Source organism: Paroedura picta, chromosome 1, assembly GCF_049243985.1.
Source record: "Paroedura picta isolate Pp20150507F chromosome 1, Ppicta_v3.0, whole genome shotgun sequence".
NCBI lineage: Eukaryota > Metazoa > Chordata > Lepidosauria > Squamata > Gekkonidae > Paroedura > Paroedura picta.
In genome coordinates, this window is record NC_135369.1 from 71,086,553 (window position 1) to 71,110,189 (window position 23,637).

General features: G+C 45.2%; 1 long non-coding RNA gene across 1 annotated transcript; it reads right to left on the bottom strand.

The window, feature by feature from the left end:
• Positions 1–20,257: 20,257 nt before the first annotated feature.
• On the bottom strand, positions 20,258–22,321 carry LOC143838442 (uncharacterized). The gene is made up of 3 exons (XR_013231395.1): positions 22,265–22,321; positions 21,314–21,366; positions 20,258–20,564 (listed from the first exon to the last, which is right to left on the bottom strand). It is a non-coding gene; the product is annotated as an uncharacterized LOC143838442 (long non-coding RNA).
• Between the last annotated feature and the right edge of the window lie 1,316 nt (positions 22,322–23,637).

A 23,637-nucleotide genomic window follows, 5' to 3' on the forward strand; every position in this document is an offset into this window, starting at 1 on the left:
TCCTCCTGGCACTCCTTTTTAAAATAGTGCATCCAAGATGATGGTACAGAGAACCACTACCAACAGCAAACATTATGAAGTATTTAGTAAAAAGAAAATGTTCACAACAAACCAATGAAATGAAGTCCCCTGCTTCTTGTTGCTGGGCCCACCTATCACGCCTGCCACACACTCTACTTGATTTTCGGTGCCGGGGTAGAGGTGGATCTGGATGCAGCTTTGGCTGTGCCTTGGTCAGACCACTATGCCCTGTGGGTCCAGCTCAGGATATCACCCGTTCCCTAGTTGGGCGGCGGGCGTATTTTTGCCCACCCGTGGAAACTTATAGATCCAATTGGTTTCTGGAATGCTTTACGGGACCCGATGCCTCCTGGCGACTCACTGGCAGCCTTAGTGGAGGACTGGCAGTCCCGTCTAATGGCTGCTATAGATGAGATCGCCCCTAAACATCCTCTCTGCCCTCGACTCAAACAGGCTCCCTGGTACACGGGGGCACTCCGGGAGAAGAAGAGGTAAGTGAGACAACTAGAGCGAGTGTGGCAGAAGACTCGCGATGAGGCTACAAGAACATCTCATCTCACGCTTATGAGGGTGCATGAGATGGCGGTGAAAGTGGCAGAGAGAGAGTTTTTGCTGCAGAAATCACATCTGCAAGTTCTCGTCCGGCCCAATTATTTAGGGTAGTTTGATCCCTTACCGCCCTTGAGGGGCGCCAACATTTTAGTCAATTGGAACTTGGCTGTGAGACATTAGTGAGCTATTTTGTGGATAAAGTCTTGTCGCTCCGCCGTGACCTTACTGCCACGATTAATACAGTAAACTGACTGGAGGCCTGTTGGCCGCCTTCAGCAGTGAGGTTTGATGGTTTCAGGCAGCTCTGTTCTTCTGAAGTGGACGAGTTGCTGGGGTCAGTCAGGGCGACTACTTGCCCCCTTGCCCCCTGTCCTTCCTGGCTCCTCAAAGGAGGTGGCCAGAGGATAGGAGGCCAACTCAGGGACATTATCAACTGCTCCCTGGGTTCTGGGGAGTTCCCTGAGAGGCTGAAGTAGGCAGTGGTTCGACCTCTCCTGAAAAAAACAACACTGGACCTGCAGGATGCTGCCAACTACCACCCAGTATTGCACAGTGTTACTGGGCATGGTGTTGGAAAGGGCCACGGCGGACTGGCTCCTGGCTTTCTTGCAGGAAACTTCGGCACTCGATCCATATCAGTCTGGCTTCCGCCCTGGCCACGGGGTGGATACGGTGTTGGTTGCCCTGCTGGATGATCTCTGTTGCCAGCTAGATAGAGGCAGGTCAGTCGTGCTGGTTCTCTTAGACCTGTCGGCGGCCTTTGACATCGTGGATCATGAGATATTGGTCCACCGCCTCACTGGCAGGGGATAGGGGCACAGCCTTGTGCTGGATACGCTCCTTTCTCCAGAGCTCTATCTCCTGATGGACGGTTGCCCGGACTCCCCCTTGGAACCATTTGCCAGATGTTAGGAAGCAGTGACAGAATGGTTCAAGCAGAGTCGCCTGAAACTCAACCCCTACAAGACAGGGTTCCTGTGGCTGTGAAACAGGGGGCTGGATCAGGGAGCGTGTTTGCCCATCCTGGCAGGGGCACAACTTAACATCACGTCCCAGACCAGGAATTTGGGTGTGACCATTGACGCTTCCCTGACTATGGAGACGCAAGTCAAGAGAGTAGCGGGCCACGCAATTTTCCATCTTCGTCAAGCCCAGCTACCAGCGCCCTACCTGTCCTCTGATCACAGTGATCCATGTAATGGTCACCTCCAGACTAGATTTCTGTAACTCGCTCTATGCAGGCCTACCCTTGTCCTTGATCCGGAAACTTCAGCTAGTGCGAGATGCAGCTGCTAGGGTCCTCACTGGTACATCTTGGAGGGCCCACATCCAGCCTGTGCTGAGGCAGCTGCACTGGTTGCCAATTGCTGCCCGGATCCGGTTCAAGGTTTTGGTATTAACCTTTAAGGCTTTACGCGAGTTGGGACCCACATACTTGAGGGACCGCCTATTGTCCTACGTACCCCGCAGGGTGCTATGCTCTGTGGGGGGAAATCTATTGGTCATTCCCGGCCCTAGAGAAGCATGCCTAGCCTCAACCAGGGCCAGGGCTTTTTTGGTCCTGGCCCCCAACTGGTGGAATGAGCTCCTGGGTGAGCTGCGGGCCCTGCAGGATTTGTCAGCTTTCTGCAGGGCCTGTAAAATGGAGCTCTTCTGCCAGGTTTATGGTTGAGGCTGGGGTCTGGGAGGTAGAGCGTTGCCCGCCTGGGGGGTCTGAAGTATACATCACCTTCCCCCATTCTCTATCGCCTTTGTAGGTGGGAGTAGATTGTGACTGCCTGCTGCCATGTTATGTTATGATTTTTAATGTCTTTTAATGGGGTTTTAATTGGGGGTTTTAAGACAACTGTCACCCGCAACGAGCCTACTCAGGAAATGGCAGGAAATAAATCAATTATTATTATTATTATTATTATTATTATTATTATTATTGATGATGATAATGATGATAAAAGAAAATGTTCTTCAGAGTTGGTGAAGAAGGCCTGCTGCTTATCAATGCCCTCCCCAGGCCACATACCATAAAAGGAAGATCATGGGAATAGAGGCAAAAGCAGGCTAGTCTTAGCCACATGTGGGCATTACAGAAGTAGATTAAAGGCAACAATAGCTACTAGGGGAAAAGTGGAATGGTAGAAAGCAGCTGTATCACCATTTGATTGTACTGCTGACATGCAACGGAATTACCCATTTGCAGGTGTCAGATGCTGCTTCACACAGTTATAAGCTTCTGCCAGCAAGGTGGTTTCTCCTCTGTTCTGTCCTTTTCATCTTGACCCCTTGTTCTAGTGGTGAAGAGTTCATGAGCAGCAGGAAGCGTGACCTTCATAGAAGGTGAATTATCTTGCTACTAGACAAAAAAGAAACTAAAAATGACCTACAAGAAGAAGAAACCATAATGTCCTTAAACACAACCATATGAAATCTTGAAGCATCTCACGTAATAAAGAGGAACATCAGCATTTTGTTTAGATTATGTTTATTTTATTCCTTTTAGTGTACAGAAGGGATGGATAACAATCAATGATATACGAATTAAAATAAATCTTAACAATAACTACCCTTCTTGTATCGAGAATGCTTTACATTTAGGAACTGGGATAGAAGCGATTTGGCTGATATACTGCAAAAGAGTGTTGCCATTTTGTCAATCCACAGTAGATTCAATGTGACCTAGAGAGGAGCAGCATTTCTTTTAGATATTTGCCAAATACTGGTGCTGAACGAATGCTAAATGTGAATGCCAGCAGCAAAACACAGGAGTTATATTACTAAATATAAATTAATTCTGTCTTTATTTATTTATTTATGCAATTTATATGCCACCCTTCCTCAAGGGCTCAGGGTGGCATACAACATTTCTCATAAAAGTGTGATTAAAGCATTTTCACATTGAAAGTAATTAACATTTCACATTAGAAGCATTTAGCATTTAAATCCAAGACGTTCACTGGATTTTGTTTCCTGAGCCAGTATGTATACATGAGGTAAAGTTCTGTATTGTTGTCAATAAGTGGTACAGGTGTTTATTTCCACATATCCTTATGCTTGTTTATTTGTAGGGAGGTCAGCTATTGATGTTATTCTGTAGGCCTCAACCATAGGACTCAACCAATAGCTCAGCCATAGGCTTCAACCAATAGCTCTGTCTTACAGGCTCTGCGGAACTGCATTCAATCATAAGTTTCTCTGAGGGGTATAAGGGAGGAGGCAGTTCCACAGATATGAAGATGCCAGACCATTTAGGACCTTGAAGGTAAGCACCAACACCTTGAACCTGAATTGGTCTTCAATCCTGAGCCAGTACATTTGGGCAAACACTGGTTGAATGTGCTCTCTCTGTCTGGTTCCTGTAGGACCCTGGACCAGTGGACATTTCTGGATCAGGTACAAGGGTAGCTCTGGATAAGAGTGAGTATCAGCAGTCTAATTTAGAGGTGACAGTTGAATGTATCACAGAGGCCAGGTCATATGCTAACACATAAGGTGTTAACTGCTACACCTGTTGAAGATTGTATAGCTAGAAGTTGTAGTGCCACATCTTGGGCTCACCAACCTAGCCAGAGGACCTCTTAGCTGGATTCAGCTTCAGTCATTAATTAATATTGCTCGTTGTAGGCTAATCTTAATACTGTTTATAGAACTTTAGATCCCCTATGTTAAATGCATAATATCATTTTAAACTCCTCCTTTAAATAACCCAGTCCTCCTTTCAGGCAGCAGAGGTCAGAGTTTCATAAGCCACTGAAACTGATCTGCCTTTTACTTCAATATGAAGGCTATGACCTACTCTTATTTAATATTTAATAATTATATCTGCCACACCTGTCATTTACCACTTTTGTGTATTTTTCTTTCTTTTATATATTTTTTATTATGGATTCATTTTAAAAAGCCATATGCTTAATCCTTACAAAACTAATTTCTTTGGCCATCTAGACACATGGTAGACTTATGGACAAATGGTAGACTACTTGGATTGTATTGTTTATAGAATTCTCAACATTAAAGTCCTGTTTGGATAGAGAAAGAAAGAAAGAAAAAGGAAATGTTCACAAGCATTCTTTTAGCACTGCGCCAGACTGAGCAAGGGATTCAAAAGAAAAAAGATAAAATACAATTCCTCTGTCCCTCCCTCAATACATGTCCTATCTCTTGTTAAATATAGGACATGTTCCTTAGCTTGGAATGTTACAAATCTCTACAGAGTTTCTGTTATCTTGCAGTGTCCTTCAGATGTCCAGGCCAGAACATGGGAATGGTCAGCTCTTCGAGACCTCAGTTAAGAGTGCTCTGATGGACTCAGCACAAATGAGACCTTCCTTCTTGCTCCCAGGAATTTTATCATCTGTCGCCCCCACTCACTGACCAGGTCAGACTGGGTCAAAGAAGCTTTTCCTGAAGTCTTGAGAAGATTCTTCCTGAAATTCTTTCAATTCCTCCAAATCGTTGGTCCCTGCTTGGAGGCAAGAGGAGACTAGATCATTCTGTTATCTTTAGCTGGATCTATTATCATTTCTTAAGAGGGAGCTGAGGTAAGGCTGTAAAGCCACTGGAATGACTTCCCCCCCCTCTTGCCTGTTCTTTATCCAGAGAGGGGGAAAAAACATTTAAAGCCTCCTCATAAGAGGCCAGAACTCTACCCCAAAAAAGCATTTCTTCACAGTCTCAAACCAGATAGTGCTTTAAACGTCAAGGCAAACATCATAAATTGTGCTTGAAAACAAACTGGAATCCAGTGTAACTGAGCGAAGACTGGAATGGTATGGTCCCTATGACCCACTTTAGTTAACATCCTGGCTGCAGTCTTCTATACCACAAGAATTGCCAATAGGATTATTTCTCTTGGTGTAATTGAGTGGGTTGGTTGTCAGGGGATCCATTCTGTTGGGGGGGGGGGTAGTTGGCTTGAGACATTGGGTCCCATTAATACTGATTTGTACAAGGCCATCTGCTGACTAGTGTGACAGGATCACAGGTACCAGATGACCAACCTAAGTATTTCTTTGACATGAACTGGAAACAAATCATAATCAAATGATCCATCTAGTCAATGGAATTGCCTGTGAGTGTTTTAAAATATCTGAAATTCCAAAAAGTCTGGATCAGTTGTTAAATGCCAAAAATATCTATTAAAAGACATATTCTTCACGTATCCTGCCACTCTGATCATTATGTCTCACTGATTTTCATGCCCTGGCCTGGAGGATTCTGTGAGGATGTCCCATCTTCTTCCCGTCTAAACCACCATTTCAATTTCTGCCTGCAGAGATATGTTTGAAACCATGCAGGCTCTGTCTTGAGTCTAGGTTGTTTCTTCTCTTGCCTTGTGTCTTTCTTGACCTTGCTCAGCTCCCTTTTGTATCTTTGATTTTTCCTCAGTTTCTTTCTCCTCCCTTGTCTAACTTTTTCCACCATGTCAATCAAATTCCCCTGCCAGGACTAGTAGCAGCTTCCATGACTTCAGGTGGTGACTAATGACTGCTCTATTGCTCCAAGATAGTCCATCCGGTCTTTGATTCACCTCCTCTGGGATCAGCTGGCAACATTCCCAGCTCAGGACTATTCTTCATATGCAAATCAGGGTTGCTTACCTGCCTTGGCCTTTGATACTCTGCTTGGTGAGTCACTCATAAACCTTTCTGTTTTACTTTCATTTATGGCTCCCCTTTTTCCCTTGGCTGTTCTTTTGCTATGGAAAAAAAGAGAACAGCGTCTATCCTCACGTTTTCTATGTGTCTGTCTTCATTGAATAGCCCACTGTCTGACGCTTTTGAAAGGCATGTGTGATCTTGTAAATTGTAATAAATACTGAGACTTACCTTAGAAGGAATATGTTCAGTACCTCCCACAAAACTACAATTCCCAAAGTCCATCAGGTAAAACCATATTTGCAGTACTTATGCGATACATACAGTAACAGCGATGAGCTTAGACCATTTTAGCACAAGAGCAAATTCCCCCTTCAGTGTTCTTAAAGTATTGAAGAATGCAAAAATTTCTACACAAAACTTTGCTTCCTCAGGAGTAAATACAAATTTTGCACCTCCTTACCCCACATTTTCCGAGCCCTCCCTTACAACGACTCCCTCCTTCAGATCTTGACTCTCTGTGTCCAAGTGAGGCATTCATGAATTTGAATTTGTTTTCCTGAAATGCTGCCATTTTGTCTCATCATGTTGGTGTTGTCATTGTTCTGTGTTAACCTCCCCTACTTCCCTCCTGCCTCTACCAAAGTTGTCCCTGAGTCATGTGACTTAAAAAATATTGTTGATTATGTGAAGATGTAATTTTGAATAATAATATTGATAACAAGCAGACAATCTGCCCAACAGAGCCTACAAAGGAGCCAGGGAAAACTCTTTGTTTCCCTACTGAAAATACAGTTCCCTTTAAGGGAGGGCTGGAAGTCAGACTTCCCCTTTGCAAAGTGAGCTTTTTTTGGCAGGGGGGGCAATGCAAATACTGTTTATGTGGAAAAAATACTGTTTATGTTTATGCTGTTTATGTGGGAAAAAACGAACCCAAGTGGACCTAGTTCATGGGTGAGAATGGAGGCAAGCAGCTGTTTCAGGGTTTTACGAAGGAACCACCAGTGGCAGGAATCAAAACAGAAACTCACTAGTATTTACACGATTGTAAAGTGAGTCTGTTTAATTTTTTTGACAATGCAAGAATATTGTAACATTACTGTACACACAAAGGCTCTGTTAATGACAGGAAGTAGTGTGGATCCCTTTCAAAGTAAATGCAGAACCCATTAAGCGGGTCTGATGCTTGCTTAAAATCTGTATTTTGGAACAAGTGCCACAAATTTGAAGCATAAGATATGGCATCAACAGGTAAGACCGTACTGGAGAGATGGTCTTAGTTAGAATATATCCTAAGAGGATCTGTTTAAGATTTATGTTATATGCTGCAGAACTTAAGTGTACAGTATTACCAACTGTAAATGTCAGCCAACTGTCTGACAATCCTACCCTGGGGTAGGAAGGAAAGTAATTAAGCAGATATTGCACAAGAAGTGATATTGGTCTATAACAGATTGGGCTACAAACCAATAAGGCTGCTGGGTAGAGAGAGGCCACTGGGCACACCTTGGTTCTATAAAGGCTTGAGGGAGGAGGCCAAGGGGAACAGCCCAGTTATGGCTCCTAGCTTAGATGGGAATCAAACTAGGGGAAAGGAAGTGGGTTAGGGCAGTGGTCCCCAACCTTTCCGAGGCTGGGGACCGGCAGGGCATCGGGCCGCGCCCACACGGACCGGCCGCGCCCGCCACGCCCGCGGGCTGCACCCACGCATTGGCCCGCACCTGCGGGCTGCACCCGTGCCCGCGGGCCGTGTCCGCGCATCAGGCCGTGCACGCACGGGCCGCGCATGCGCAATGCGCGGCCCGGCCCTGATTCCCTCTACTTGCCCTCCCGCAGTAAGAAGCTTCCCGGGCCGCAAGCTTGCGGCCTGGGAAGTTTTTTACTGCGGAGGGGGGGCGGGGAGAGGGAGCCACGGCCCGGCGCCATGGTCTTCGCGGCCCGGCAGTGGGCCGCGGCCCGCAGGTTGGGGACCACTGGGTTAGGGTACTATCCAACCCTGGTCTGAGGCCAAGGGAAGGCCCACCAGCTAAATTAAGCCCTTGTGCATGATGGCTGTGCCTAGGATGCCTGCATACTCCATGGAGTTTACACCCAGAAAAGTGTTCTTTGTTGGCTCTGTGAGGTAAGTAGCCAATATTTTCTTGCCAACTCCTCAGTTCTGTAGGAGCTCAGCAGCTCTGTCTTCCCTTTGTGACCTATTGACATTTCACCACTGACCAGTAGTCTTCATGTTCCTTCCACTGATTTTTGAACATACCTAGAAACGTTCCTGTTTTGTTCTTAGAATTCATTGCCAGCCTGAGCTCATTTTGAGTTTTCAGTTCCTCTGGTAATTTTCCCTTTAGGTTTGGGCTACTCAACAGAAGACAAAAGCTCATGCCCTGTCTTAGTAGCATCCAGAATCAAAGAGATGCATCCTCATATGTCACTTAAGGATCTAAGAATATAGAGTTGGAAGGGGCCATTCAGGCCACCTAATCCAACCCCCTGCTCAACGCAGGATCAGCCTAAAGCATCCAGGATAAGCATTTGAATACTGTCAATTATCTTTCTTTGTCTATAGCTACTGCAGAATGGTGATGTTACAAATAAAGATTTTTGGTTTGTATATTAACAAGAGAAGAATTGATTCATTTGAACTCTGGTGTTGGAGAAGGCTTCTGTAGGCTCCAAGGACAGCACAAGTCACAAACAAGGAAATACTCCACCTCATAAAGTCTGATATATTACTGGTAGGCAAAATCATGAAACTCTAGCTCAGTGGTCCCCAACCTGCGGGCTGCGGCCCGGTGCCGGGCCACGAAGGCCATGGCGCCGGGCCGCGGCTCCTTCTCCCCGCCCCCCCCCGCAGTAAAAAACTTCCCAGGCCACAAGCTTGCGGCCCGGGAAGCTTCTTACTGTGGGAGGGCGGGGAGAGGGAATCAGGGCCCGATGCGCGGGCACGGCCCAATGCATGGCCGTGGTCCGCGCGGGCGCGGCCCGATGCCCTGCCGGTCCCCAGCCTCAGAAAGGTTGGGGACCACTGCTCTAGCTCACTTACGTTGGCTATATAATGAGATCCAACTCAACGGAGAAAACAATCATGCTAGGATTGGTCAGTGGAAAAAGGAAACCATGCCAACAAAGCATGTGATGGTTAGACACAATTGGAATGGACACTGGCCAGAACACTGCACAGCTGAGGGAGGCAGTGCAGGATCAGATATCATGGTGACAGCTAAGATATGGGATTGTCAAGAGATGGACGTGACTGAATGGCATACAATGATAACAATGAAAAAGGGTTGTTGTGTGTTAGTTGGGTCTGCACAGTCAGAATGCCAATACTGGGAGAGGGAAGCAATAGAACTGTGTCTAGGCTGGGTGGTGAGGAGTTCATTGTTTGCATTGCTTTCTAATTCTGCAATCCTAGTCCTATTGTGCTATTCATTGGTCGAGTTATGCTGCCAACCTGCACTGTTTGGTCTCCGTTAATCTGCCTAGAGTCTCAGCAAAAAAGGCAGAATATAAATGATGTACATAATAAATAAATAATGCTTCAAGTCTCCCTACTTTTGCTTGAATGGCTAAGAATGCAATCAATGAAGCTGTGATAATGAATACATGGGGTACCATCCAGCCAAACTGAAGTACTTTAAGTCCTATTGAGCTTCAAGCATGCACTCACCTCTTCCACAGAATGCAGAGGAACTTGAAGTGCTTTTTACCTTTGGCTAGCTTGTGCCCTTAAAGTTTACAGTGAAAATACCTGGCTGTTTGAACCTATTATTAATAATGTATAAACATGCTTTTTATTTTCAGATTTTATGTTCATTTTAATTCTATATCTTCTACAGTTTTGATCCTGATACATAACCCTCTTATATTCTGTTGACTGAAGTGTCAAAAGTTTATGCTTCAATAGATCTGTGTATCTTTTAAGTGCTACTTGACTAATTTTTGTTCCCCCCCCCAAGTAGCCAGGATGAGAAAGGAGAGCCACTCCTTTAACTAGCAGGAGTCAGGGGAGGCGGTGACACAGGTGGAACCAATGACAACAGCATGACATCACTCCTATAAAAACTTTGGATGTGTGTCACATTATGAATTTCTGGAAACTCTATGATAAAACTTAGAAGGGTGTGACATCTCTTCTGATTTTTTCCTGGGACTGACAATAATGCTGTCGCCCCCCCCCCCCCTGAGAAAGGTGGCAGTCCTGCTGCGCTATGTACCTTGGTCTATAGGTCTTTTGCCATCAATAGCTTTAAATGTTTTATTTATTGCAGAGCTAGGAAGGAAACAGTAAAAAAAACACAAACACGACTCACTATAGTCTTCCAGACTACAATTGCTAACATGAGTTTGTTTCTTGGCCCTCCCCTTCTCCCCCTCATCACAACACTCTGAGTTGCCTGTTTTTGTGGTATAAAAATGATCTGTGTTGACATAGAACTGAGTGGGCATTTTGTATTACCAGCTCCAGCATTTGCCTCAGTCTTCATTTCAGACAATAAAAGTGTATTTCACAGCAAGATGATTTCTTTAAAAGATTTTCAACTGACTGTCTAAAGAAAAGACACTGATCTGGCTGTTTTTAGCAAAGACTGAAAGCTGAGCTTCTCGGAGGCAGTTCATGGGAAGCAGTCAGTGCTGGAGAGCCAGGCGACTAGAGACCTGATCCTCTGTGCCAGATACCCTTGGCGCTGGACTACTGTGGCTCCTCACAGCACCAGCAATTGTTCATTTCCACTGTGTATCGAGAGCAGACATGACCTTGTTGCATTTCAGTTCAGTTCATTTGACTTTTGTCACTCATTGTCCCATTTAATCTTTGAGCATCTCCCATACAGAGGGGTTCCTGGAATAGGAAAGTTTTTCTTTTGAGCCCTCCAAGGTTCACCTGTATGAGACTTTGGTGCGGCTTGCTTGGAAAAGATACTCAACCATGTAGAAGGCAAGCTTCCCATTTGCTGAAGAAACTGGGAAGGCAACAGCTGGAGCAATAGTCGAAATGGGCCATTGAATAATTGTAGCAGGAACGGTGGAAGGGCCAATGGATCGAGATAATGCAGATTTTCTGCCCAGTCATACAAAAGCTTATGCTTGTTTTAGGTGGAGGCAGCTTTCATTTCACTTACTCCCTCCCACCTATCCAGATAAGGATAGAAACTGGAATGTGGCATGGGCTGGTCAGATCTCAAGAGCAGATTGCATGGAATAGACTGCGGTCAGGGTATTTCCTCATGTACCAGCTGACACATTAATACAAATTCTCCTTTGGCTGCAGTATCCATTTGGTTTCTCTTTAGAGCTGCCGACTCTGGGTTGGGAAATTCCTGGAGATTTTGGGGTAGAGTCTGAGGAGGGCAGGGTTTAGGGAGGAAAGGAACTTCAGTCAGCTATAATGCAATAGAGTTCATCTTCCAAAGCAACCATCTTCTCCGGGGTAATTAATCTTTGTTGCCTGCAGATAAATTGTAATCCCAAAAGATCTCCAGCCACCACCTGGAGGTTGGCTACCCTATTTCTCTGCCATATCCTATCCCACACTGCCATTCTACCCAAACACGGCACAAAGAAGGCCCAAGAGGCAGAAAAGTGCCTTCCATTAGGCTACCTGTATTGCATTCCTTTTGAAGCCCTGGAAGAAGACAACTCTAAATAGACAGGTTGAAAAGCAGCTTAGGGGAGGAGAGCCTACTGGAAAGATTCAAACACTGGCCTATGGAGCTACATTGCTGTCCATGTAGCACTAATATTATTAAGGCAATTTCCCACATGTTTCTCCACTGTGAATTTTAACTCATGACCGAAAGAGCACAAATATTCCCCCACTAGTGTGATATAAGCATTTGAACAACTCAGAATGTACAGAATTGTTCTTGACCAAATCCTTATTAAAAGACAAAGAGGCTACTCTATCATATGCTGTGGCAAAGTTTTTGTTATCTTGCTTATAAGAAATGGAGTTTCTTGATAAAGGAATTAGGTTAATTTAAACTTTACTTTAAATTATCTGTTTACATTGGTGTTTTTATATTATTATTTTAACTGTTTCCTCTTATAGCCCACACTTAATTGACAGCTGTTGTCTTTAAGAATTGATCTTAGCAGGAATTTCTTTTATTGCTGAGTTAATTTGTAAATTAATTATCTCTGAAGGCTCAGATCATGAAAGTAGCCCAAGTGGCATTCTTCCATCTATGCCAGGCTCAACTACTAGATCCCCACCTGTCCTCAGACCACCTGGTCACGGCCCTGGCCCCAACCTGGTGGAATGAGCTCCCAGAAGAGCTAAGAGCCCTGATGGAGCTTGCAATGTTCACAGTGCCTGTAAGTCAGAGCTCTTCCAACAGGCATTTGGTTGAGGCCAGGGCACATTCTGCACACATTGGATAATGCACTTTCAATGCACTTTCGAACTAGATTATCCTGTTCTGCACAGGAAAACCCAGCTGCAAAAGCACTTTGAAAGTGCATTATATAATGTGTGCAGAATGGGCCCAGGCTAGGAAGAACTGCTCCCTCCCTGTGCAGGCCTATAAAAGCCACCAGGGATATATCTCGTAGCTGCACTCTGGAGGCCAGGCGACCGTTGGATATGGGGGTTGGGTGTGGGAATAGACATCTTGGGTTCCATTTGGATATTTTATTGTTTTATGGGATTTTAGATTTATGTAAAACACCATGAACTGGTTGTTTGAAAATAATAAATAAATATCTATGGCTAGTCTAAAGCCGTAACAATGATTGCTATGACTCCTCCCTGATGGAACATTTAACTGGCATATTCAATATGTATTGCTTCACTGAAGCTGAATCACACAAGGGCACTGTATCTGCTCCATAGCTTTCCCTTTTCAAGTAGCAGTGCTGGACTACTTTTTAATTAGTATAATAGCTAAGAACATCAGGCTCAAATCTGGTGAACCAGGTTTGGTTCCCCACTCCTCCACATGCAATCAGCTAGGTGATCTTGGGCCAGTCACAGTTCTCCCATAGCTGTTCTCATAGAACAGTTTTGTTAGAGCTCTCTCAGTCCCACCTACCTTACTAGGTATCTGCTGTGGGGAGAGGAAGGGTAAGATGTTTGGAATCTGCCTTGGGACTCCATCAGGCAGTGAAAAGCGGAGTATAAAAATCCTGCTCTAGAACTGGAAGGGGCCATACAGGCCATCTAGTCCAACCCCTAGATCAGTAAAGGTTCATTCTAAAACATTGAGGGTAAATATCTGTCCAGCTGCTGCTTGAAGACTGCCAGTGAGGGGGAGTTCACCACCTCCTTAAGCAGCTGATTCCTCTGCTGAACTACTCTGACTGTGAACATGTTCCCCTGATATCTAGGCAGTAGATTAAACCCATTGCTGTGGGTCCTATCCTCTGCTGCCAACAGGAACCTTTCCCTGACCTCTTCTAAATGACAACCTTTCAAATACTTAAAGAGGGCTATCATGTCCCCTCTCAACCTCCTTTTCTCCAGGCTGAACATTCCAAAGTCCCTCAGTCTTTTCTCATAAGGCTTGGTCCCTTGGCCCCAGACCATCCTGGTCACTCTCCTCTGAACCTTCTCAGTTTTGCCCGACCTTTTTGAAGCAAAAAGGATTCATAAAAGCCACCATATCATGGTTGAAAAAATGGCACAAATGAGGAAGAGTACTTTATTATTTGCATTAAAAAATCCCTTATGGTTTTCTCAGGAGAATCTGTGACTCAAACGTTTCCTTTAAAATAACTGAAAGATGCACAGATACCCCCAACAAAGCTATACTGAGAAATGTGTAAGGAATTTTTCACCTGCATAATAAAATGTTCTTCCTCATTTGCACCACAGGCTTTTTGCCTATATTTTATCTCTGTAATTGGTGCTGCCCCTCTATTTTCTCTAAATAAATGAATAAAATGTTCTGGCATTAATTGTTGTGGAGACAGCTAGTAAGGGGGACAGTTACTGTTTGAATGATCAAGTGCTCAAAATAGCTGGTTTTCCAAAGCCATGCACATTCCTGATGTTGCTTTTGCAGTTTTGTGCTGACATGACATCATTCATGAAGTAGCTGAATTCGGGTTTTTACCAGCAGGAATGTCAGACTCTCTGTTGAGAAAATGACTCACTAGGAAATAAGACATGCTCAGAGCACTGGCAGTATATTGTGGAATTTGCCAGATGTGTGTTGGTCAGGCAAGATTTGCAAAAGGCTCCTTAGGAGTCTATTAAGGAACAAAATTTTGCAGGTAGCCTGGGTGTCATCATCATCATCATCATCGTATGTCCAGGAATTGAAGACACATACCTGATAGAGTAATACAACATATTCTGCAGTTTTGGTTTCGAGGCCCTAAACGGTAACTCAGGTGGTGATGGTAGTGGTAAAAAAGCATTTAACACTCACCTTTTTGGGGGGGATTTCAAGTCTTTGTTTTCCTCTGCTGCTGCTGCTTACAAGTAATTTATTTCCATCTAGTTACTGCCTTTTTCTTCTTTCATTATGCACATGAATGAACACAGACCGTGAGATTTATTTATATTTTTTCTACCATATAATGTTCATCTGTCTGTCTATAGACTAGTTTAGAAGGCAAAGAACTCTCTCCTCCTGTTACCCCCCCCCCCCCAAAAAAAATAGAATTTGTCTTTGAAGTGAAATGTGGCTCACTGGGTCCCAGAGTATTTCTCTTTTCTGTGGGCTATGATTTCACTTAAAACTCTCTGAAACGGTCAGTAATCATTTGCTTGACATTTTAAATTTTATGTATTTTTAGTTTTTGACAGGAGAAGGGCTATGTGAATCCTCAGATACACAACTCTTGGATAATGTTACATATAATTACCATATTTTGAAAAGGAAAACATAAAGCATATTTCCTGACCGGCTACAAGTGATCAGTATGACAAATCTCATTTTAAATTCTCGTACTATTTAATCTGTGGTAATTGTTACTAATTAGGAATATTCCTAACCTTCCAACCGCAAAAGAGGGCATTTTCTTCAGTTTTTTTAGAAAAGAGACCAAAAGAGGATGGACACCAAAAAAGAGAGACCATGATCTCTAAAAAGAGGACAACTGCAAATATTCAATCAATATTTTTTGTGTGCAGCCTAGAAATATTCTTAATTCTTCTCCCATGTGTTTATAGTGGACATGCAAAGTAAAATAAGAATAGCTAAGTCTGTGCTGCCCTGGTTTTGGTGGCCCAAATCAGCTTGATCTCAAAAGATCTCAGAAGCTAAGCAGAGTTGGCCCTGGTCAGTATTTTGATGGGATTCTAGCAAGGAATACCAGGGTTGCTCTGCAGAGGCAGACAATGGCAAACCATCTCTGAACATCTCTTGCCTTGAAAATCCTACAGGGTCACCAAAAGTCATCTGCAGCTTCTCAGGGGGAGAAAGAGGAGGAGGGGCACTGTTAAGATAAGGCTCAAAATCCATAGTAGCAAAAAGGGAGATGCTGCTTTCTGTTAACATAGTGGTTGTTAGTCAACATCCAATGCGGCTCCTACGATGACATTTCTCACTGGAAAGGCTGCTGATTCTTCTGTGTAGTGTTATGTGCTTCCCGAGGGGTAAGAAATTCAAAGTCAGTACAACAGAACTTAGTTGCCTTTGAGTGAGAGCCCACATTATCTTTTCACTATTTACAGATATACAGAGTGCAGTGGAAACAAATGACCTCCTAAAACAGGAAGCACACCCACTAATCCAGCATCAGATTCAAAATCATTATAATAATATGAAACTTTTATGTTGTGCTTTCAGTGTTCAAAGCACTTAACATATATTCAACAACCCTTACAATAGTTCACTAATGTAGGCAGTAATAGTATCACCATATTGCATTACAGATGACAGGCTCATACTAAGAGAGAATGGCTATTTTTAGCAACCTGGTGAGTTTATCATGGACACGAAAATTGGACTAGCAATTGGACTAGCAACCTGATTCCCTTACCCAGTGACACCCAGGTACCAGGCAGGAAACAGCCCAGAAACTGGCAGCAGAAGCAGGGGGAGATTGGGGATATGGGGGACCCACTGCACAATGGCAGGGGAGTGGCTTGCTGCTACCCCACCATTGCAGGGGTGGGAGACCATCCTGTTCAGCTCTGTGGCACCGCAAAGCCATCCAGGGCATGCAATGTCCCTGTCTTCCATTATGTACAGGGCTGGCCCAGCAGGGCTGCAGATGGCAACCGTGACAGCATAGGGAATGCGGAAGTATTTGTGTTCCCTTACCATGGGCTATCCAAGGCCTTGAGTTGAGCCAGGGCTGGATGGTGGCTGGGATGGCGGCAACATCATGCTTAATCAGGGATTTGCCCTGCTGCCCCGTCACCACCAGCCCGGACTTCCCACCCCATGCATATTTGGTCATTGAGAAAACATCTACTGATAGGCACCCAGCAGCTAGTTTCTCTAGGTAATAAGGAAAGGTAGAAGCTGATCCTTTGTACTGCCTAAAAATTAAACATAAAAGTTGGATGCCAGCCAAGGCAAGCTTCAAGATGAGTGATTTGCCTGAGGATGAGTATACAGGACTATGAAAGAGATCTTGGAACGTGTTAGGATGTGACATAGTCTCCTAGGAAATTGATTCTTTCTGTTCCCGCTCCAGTCTGCTGCTGCTTCCTTAATTGTTCCATAGTGTTCCTGTGGAGGTACATATGTACATTTTGCAAGCAAGCTGCTAGGTGACAGGGTTTCTCAAATGTTGTCAGCTATAAGGCTGCCTAAAAAAGTGGGTGGGGGAATATTCTGAGCAGGAGTAGAAGCCCTACAAAATTCTTCCACGCTGCATCAGTTATTGGTAGGAGTCCTACAAACAATAGAAGAAATCTTTCAAATTTTAAACACCAGCATAATGGGGAGCTTCCTCAGGCCTAACTGATACTGCAACAAGGGCCACTGGATGTAATCAGAAGATAGCAATACATTTCCTGTCTGGTTTCAGTGCAAATGGGCACATCTTTCCCATTGATCCTTGGAGTAGTGGGCTAGAGGTGAGACTTGCCTAGCAACTGCTTCCCATGGGCATTAGAATTAGAACTTAGGCTCCTTGCATTTGCTCAGCAAATAAGGCAGTCGAGGGGACAATTGTGACATGTGCATGCCCATGCCCTCAAGTAAGTCACTTGGGCATGCAATCAGGGTATTTGGATTCACAGTTTGGTCTGAAAAACCGTAAATAAATATGTGTCACTGTATTTGGATTCCGCCCCATAGTAGAACCATCCATCTAGAGGCATTTCAGTTCATCAGCTACTCAGGAGGGATGTGGACCAATAACACACTCAGGCATTTTTACTGCACTCTCTGCTTGGAAACATCAAGAAGCTGATCCACTAGAAGGCCATCTTTATGAAAAGCAGCATGCATAGAAGCTGGCTGCAGCCAGCAGAGGGCAATGCTGCACAAACACTCAAGCCAGTTGAGTAGGTACAGCCACCCTTTTGTGCCTAGGCATCGAGGAGACCTGGAGGCTCCCTCAGTGCCCTGGCAAATTGAAAGAATTATGGGCAGGATAAACTTGCTTCTGTCGGTATAAATTAGATCTTTAAGGTTAATGTACTGTTTATGTATTTTCCATATCACATTTTCCCCCTAATATGATTTGCATCCCCTCTAGGCCTGCAATTAGCTGCAGGCTCCTTCTAATATATGCACAACACAATGTATCCCCCAGCATTTCCTTTAATGTAATGTGCTCATGAAGGAGATAGAAGGGGCAAACTGTACCGGCATTTCTTCTAACTAATATCTCTAGATCTGAAATGCATCGTATCAAAGAGGTCCCCAGTGATGTGTATCTCTGCAACGCATCTCTCCTGTGCCATCCTATGAGCTAGCATTCTCATTCAGACTGCCCCACAGACTGGAATAGGAGACAAGTACTCAGAAGGAATTTGGGGAGGGCCTGCACATAAATAAATAATACAGAAGGATGGGGAAGGCTTAAATGGGATGGAGAAAATTCCAGAATAAACCAGGACATTCCCACCTCCATCTGTCTATCATCCTCACACAGGAGGCAAAAGAAGCTGGGGGAGGAAAAGACTATCACTTGATTGTGATTCACTTGAATGTGAAAAGGTTCACATTTGACTGGAGTAGTTTAAACAAGCTTGAAGAAGTCCACTCAAGAATAAGGTGACCAGATTATTAGGGAGCTTAAAGCGGGACACCGGGGCAGGGGCGGCGGCAGGGGGGGGTGGGGGCGACTCCTGCATGGCGGCAGCAGCGGCAGGGCGGCTCCTGCTCAGCGGCGGTTGGGGGGTGGTGGCAGCCTGTTTCCTCTCCCCCTATTCCCCCTCTGTTCCCCCTCCCCTCCTGCTGGCACCGAGGGAGCTGCAGCCAGGCATCCTCACCTGGGCTTCACTTGTCGCGCAGGGTGCTGCTTCGGGGACTGGGCCTTGCTGGCAGAGAGGGGGCGGCTTGTGAGGTTGCCCATGGCCAGGCAGAACATTTTTTTAAAGCCCCGGGATGCGGGACAAATTGGAACCTTACTCAAGAAGAGAAGAAGTCAGAGTAGCTCAAGAGCCTGATATCCTACCAGTACATGGGATCCAACAAAAGCATCATCTTAACCATTTAGACTCTGTTCCCAAAGATTCTGAGTAGTTCAGCCTTATGTATGCTTCCCCAAAGCACCTTATCAGCAAGCTTTCCTGCCTTGGTCAAAGAGGGCATTTGCTATATTTCTTTGGCTGAAGGCAAGGACTTCTCTGTGGTCTGTTGCAAAAGACTTATTCAGTTATTCAGTTACTAAAGCCCATTTTAATTTTAAATAAAATGGGTGCTAGATGGGCGCGGCCCCCCTAACTCCCAAAAGCTTCTGTGCCTGTGGGGCCTCAGAAGCCTTTCTCCTCCTCCCCCCTCCGGTCCGCAGAAGGCTTCAGCGGGACCGGGGCTGGATTTCGGGGAAGCGGCCTACCTGTTTTCGCCGCTGGCAGCTCCTCAGCAGATGGGAGCTGCGGGGATGCAGTTTGGCGGGCGGTCCTGAGGTGGGCGGGCACGTGGTGCGCTGCGGGGGTGGCGGGCCAGCTGCAGCGGTGGTGGTGGCATGCCAGCTGCAGCACGGGCGGCAGTGTTGAAGCGGCGGCACTGGCGGCAGCGTTCCAGCCTCGGCGAGGGTAGCAGCAGGGCAGCTGTGGCACGGGTGGCCTCGGCCCAGCCTTGTCACAGGCAGCGGCGGGGCAGGCACGGCAGTGGCGGCGGAGCGCCTTGGCGGGGATGTCTTCGGCCCAACGACGGCAGGCAGGCTTTGGGTGGGGCCTGGCTGCGGAGGTGGGCACGAAGGCCGGGGACAGGCAGGGATCGGGGAAGCAACATTCGGTAAGTTGTGGTGTAGGGGTGGGGGTGGGAAGGGGGCGGCCGGGGGCGGCCACAGACAGAAGCTCGTCGTGGGTGCGGGAAGGGCGTGCGCCAGGGCAGGCGGGGACGGAGGGTCAGGTTCGTCGGGCAAGGCAGGCGGGCGGTGGTGTGCAGGGAGGGGGGTGGTGTAGCGGCGAGTCCCATTGGCATTGGAGGGCAGTCGCTGGGCGGCGGGAAAGTCATTTTCACTGAACCCAGCGGCGTGGGCCAAGCCTCTTCCCTGGCGGTCATCCGGGCAGGATGGTGGCTCGGGAGGACTGGAGTCTGTGGTGCGCCGTTCGGGAGACTGGCCAAGTGTCCAATAGGGAGGCGCGCTTTGCGCGCCTCCCAATTGGACACTTGGGCCTGGAGTGCCACTCAGAGGAGCGAATCAGGAGCCTCCGAGTTTTTATCCCGGACAGAGCCCACCCTAACTTCTCCCCAACAGCCCTTACTGCTTTATTTAATCCACTCCGCAGGAGTGGGTTAAAGATTATATTTTATACTTCATATGAGACATTTTTGGGAGTCAAACCTGCTCAATATTGGAACCCCTCTTCTGAATCCAGAGACAGCAAAATTGCCACTGTATCTTGACTGGCTTATTCTCAAATGTTTGCCTGAAGATGGGTGGTCTGATCACCTACTACTTGATGGAGCTCCTTTCTCAGTTTTTATTATCAGAATGAATTCCCTTAGTTTCCCTCTTTACTGAAATTAAAACACAAAAGCTGTTACAGTACTATATGAAGATGTTGTGCTTTAATTTAAGTAGTACATTTTATCCTGCCCTTCCTCCAAGGTATTCAGCACAATATATGTGGTCCTTCTCATCTCCACTTCTTCCTGACAAGCGATTGACAAAAGCGATTGGAGGCTAAATGGCTCAGGTTCTACTAATGTGCTTAATTTCAGAGTGGGGATTTGAAACTGGACCTCCCAGATCCTAGTCCAACACTCTGACCATCACATTACACTGTGCTGCTGCTACACTTCTTGGTTTTGTTGGCTTGCTCTTCTTATTTCAGTGATCCTTTTCACAAGGTTGGATCCTGCAGACTATTTCCATGGACTGAAGAGGAATATGTTAAGAAACTCTCAGTTGATTCCTGTCTCCTCTGGCAGACCCCTGACCCACCCCCTTCATGCTGCTCCTCTCCCCAAGAGCAGCATTTGGGATGTATTTGTGGGTGTAGTGGATGAGGGAGGGCAAGGAAGGCCTATTCCATGGAGCAAAATCCTTTCTAACTGCAGAAACGCTCCGTGGGATCCATCATTACCTGTCATTGAGAATAGTACAGGTCTACCTCCTTTATTTTCCTATCTCCTAGGTCACCCCCCAAGAGCCTCTTGTGGCGCAGAGTGGTAAGGCAGCAGTCATGCAGTCTGAAAGCTTTGCCCATGAGGCTGGGAGTTCAATCCAAGCAGCCGGCTCAAGGTTGACTCAGCCTTCCATCCTTCCAAGGTCGGTAAAATGAGTACCCAGCTTGCTTGCTGGGGGGTAAACGGTAATGACTGGGGAAGGCACTGGCAAACCACCCCGTATTGAGTCTGCCATGAAAACGCTGGAGGGCGTCACCCCAAGGGTCAGACATGACTCGGTGCTTGCACAGGGGATACCTTTACCTTTACCTTTAGGTCACCCCTCACCCCACTTTTTGGAACCCATATATGAGGCGAGGTTTTCTTGCATTACCAGCAAATGATCATTCTCTTTTGCTGTGTTTGGTTTTTCCAGCAGGTACCAAATGGTTTTCTGCCTACCTAATCACAGCTGGAATCCATGCTGGGAACAGGCTCTCTAGACTAATAACTACGTACCTTATAAATTATCTTTCTGGTTCTGCCATGTGCCACTGTGGTGTTCTTCAGGGCTTAAAATATTAATTAAAAACACCCTTTTACAATACACTACTATATTAAAGGTATAACGCTATAAATTGCAATCATAAAACTGTAGTGCTATGACCGAGTGTAACATGAAGCTGACATGCTGCCGCGGGGACTACAAAGATCTTAACAAATGGCATCGTATTCGCGTTTCCTGCAATCAACATAAAACTTTCTAAATTCCATTCTTATTTGTTTTCTTTTTACAATACCTTCCTGGAGAAAAATATTAAAGTGGCAAAGGCAACTTCAAGCAAATCAGCCCAGAAAAATAAAAATGGCCTGCATTTTCAATTTGTTTTAGGTTAGCAGAGCTCTGCTTTTAGGAAAAGGGATTTAGATCCCTTCCCCACACAATAAAAGTACAAAATATGAGATGGTTCAGGAATGATCAGAGGCCATACAGGGTGTCTCGTCAATAAGGGTGCAAAAAACAATCTGCCTGGTCCTGGAAGAGAAGGGAGAGATGATAAACCTGCCAATGCTCAGCCAAGAACATGAACAACATCTGAGTGGGCCTCTTTTTCTGTGCCCCAACAACATTAATGTTATCAAATTTTCAGTACAATATCCTTAATGAAAAAAGAATTCTGTCTATTTTTCATATTATGGAAGGGAGATGTGTGAAGGACTTACAAGGAAGGAGAAATGTCAAGAGTTCACATGGGACCCCAAACAGATTCCTCTGAGATTTCCTCTAGGCTTCTCATAACTTATTCAGGCCCAAGCTAAGCATCATATAAAATCAAAGCACATGACTTGCCCAGCTTCATGAATCCCAAGAGTAAGCAGGGTACCCAGAATTTGGTTCTCCAGACTCCCTGGCTTGATGACTCTACTCCTTACCACCTTTTTTTTCACTTTAGCTTTAGCTTTTCCTACCTTTTTCATTGGCTGGATAACATCTCCTTCATTAGATCACCACATTTTCATTTGACATTCCAGCCAGAACTCATGACACTTTGGTTTTGTGACATCATTATGAATTTGAGTAGTGGTGGTTACTCACAAGTTACTTTCCCCCTGGTTGCAGAACTCCATGATGTGACTCTGCCCCCATTGCACAGATTTGGCTACCAATGTGGGAGCCATCACTTGGTTATTAACGAGAGTGATTTTCAGTCTGTTATTAAACACAAAAAGTAATTTGTTACAAGAGAAAATAAGACCCTGCATTTAGACAAAACAATACCTGTTATAAACTTTAATGTGGATCATTCATGCTGTTGAATATTTATATATGTACAAATCTATAATAGCACTGTTTGTAAATGTACTGAAATAAGCCTTTCCATTCCACTGTCAATTTTATTGACATGCTTGTTCTAAAGTTATACCTTCTGTCAAACCTAGTATGTGTAAACTTCTTGATTCCAGGGCCATATGAATAAATGAGCAAATTTTTAAAAATCACTGATGTATTTATTTAGTGATTTTTTAACAAAGTAAAACATACATGATGAAATCAAATTCTAAAAACCTATTAAAACCAACAAAACACACTATTAACAGAATTAAATCCAGCGGCATATATGTGTGTGTGTGTGTGTGTAGGTATATATACACACACACATACATATACATATATATATACACATATACATATGTATGTATGTATGTATGTATATGTGTATGTGTATGTGTATATATATGTGTGTATATATATGTATATACTAGAAAGTAAGCCCGCTGTACTGGGAATGCAGCAGGCGCTAGCGGGCGTCGTGACTCGGCGGCTTCCCAGCTGGCGGGCCGTCACATGAGTCCGGCTGTGGTCCGGTCGGCAAGGTCGCAGCGGCACCCCCCCGGGCCACGACCTACCTGTTGGAGAAGTGGGCGGGCCAGGGTCTCGAGTGGGCACTGGCTCCGGCGTCAGGGCGGGCGCCGCTGCTGTGGGGAATTATTTAATCCGCTCCGCTAGGAGCGGTTAAAGATACATATATATGTATATATGTGTGTGTGTGTGTGTGTATGTATAGATAGATATAGATATAGATATAGATATAGATATAGATATAGATATAGATATAGATATATAGGTATAGGTATAGGTATAGGTATAGGTATAGGTATAGGTATAGGTATAGGTATAGGTATAGGTATAGGTATAGGTATAGATAGATATAGATATAGATATGGAGGGATCATCAAGGGAATGTCAAACAGAACGCTGGCAGGAGGTGGCGACAGAAAGGTGACAAATGGGTCTCCAGAGAGAGTTCCATGTTTTGGTGCTGTGAATAAGAAGACCCCTT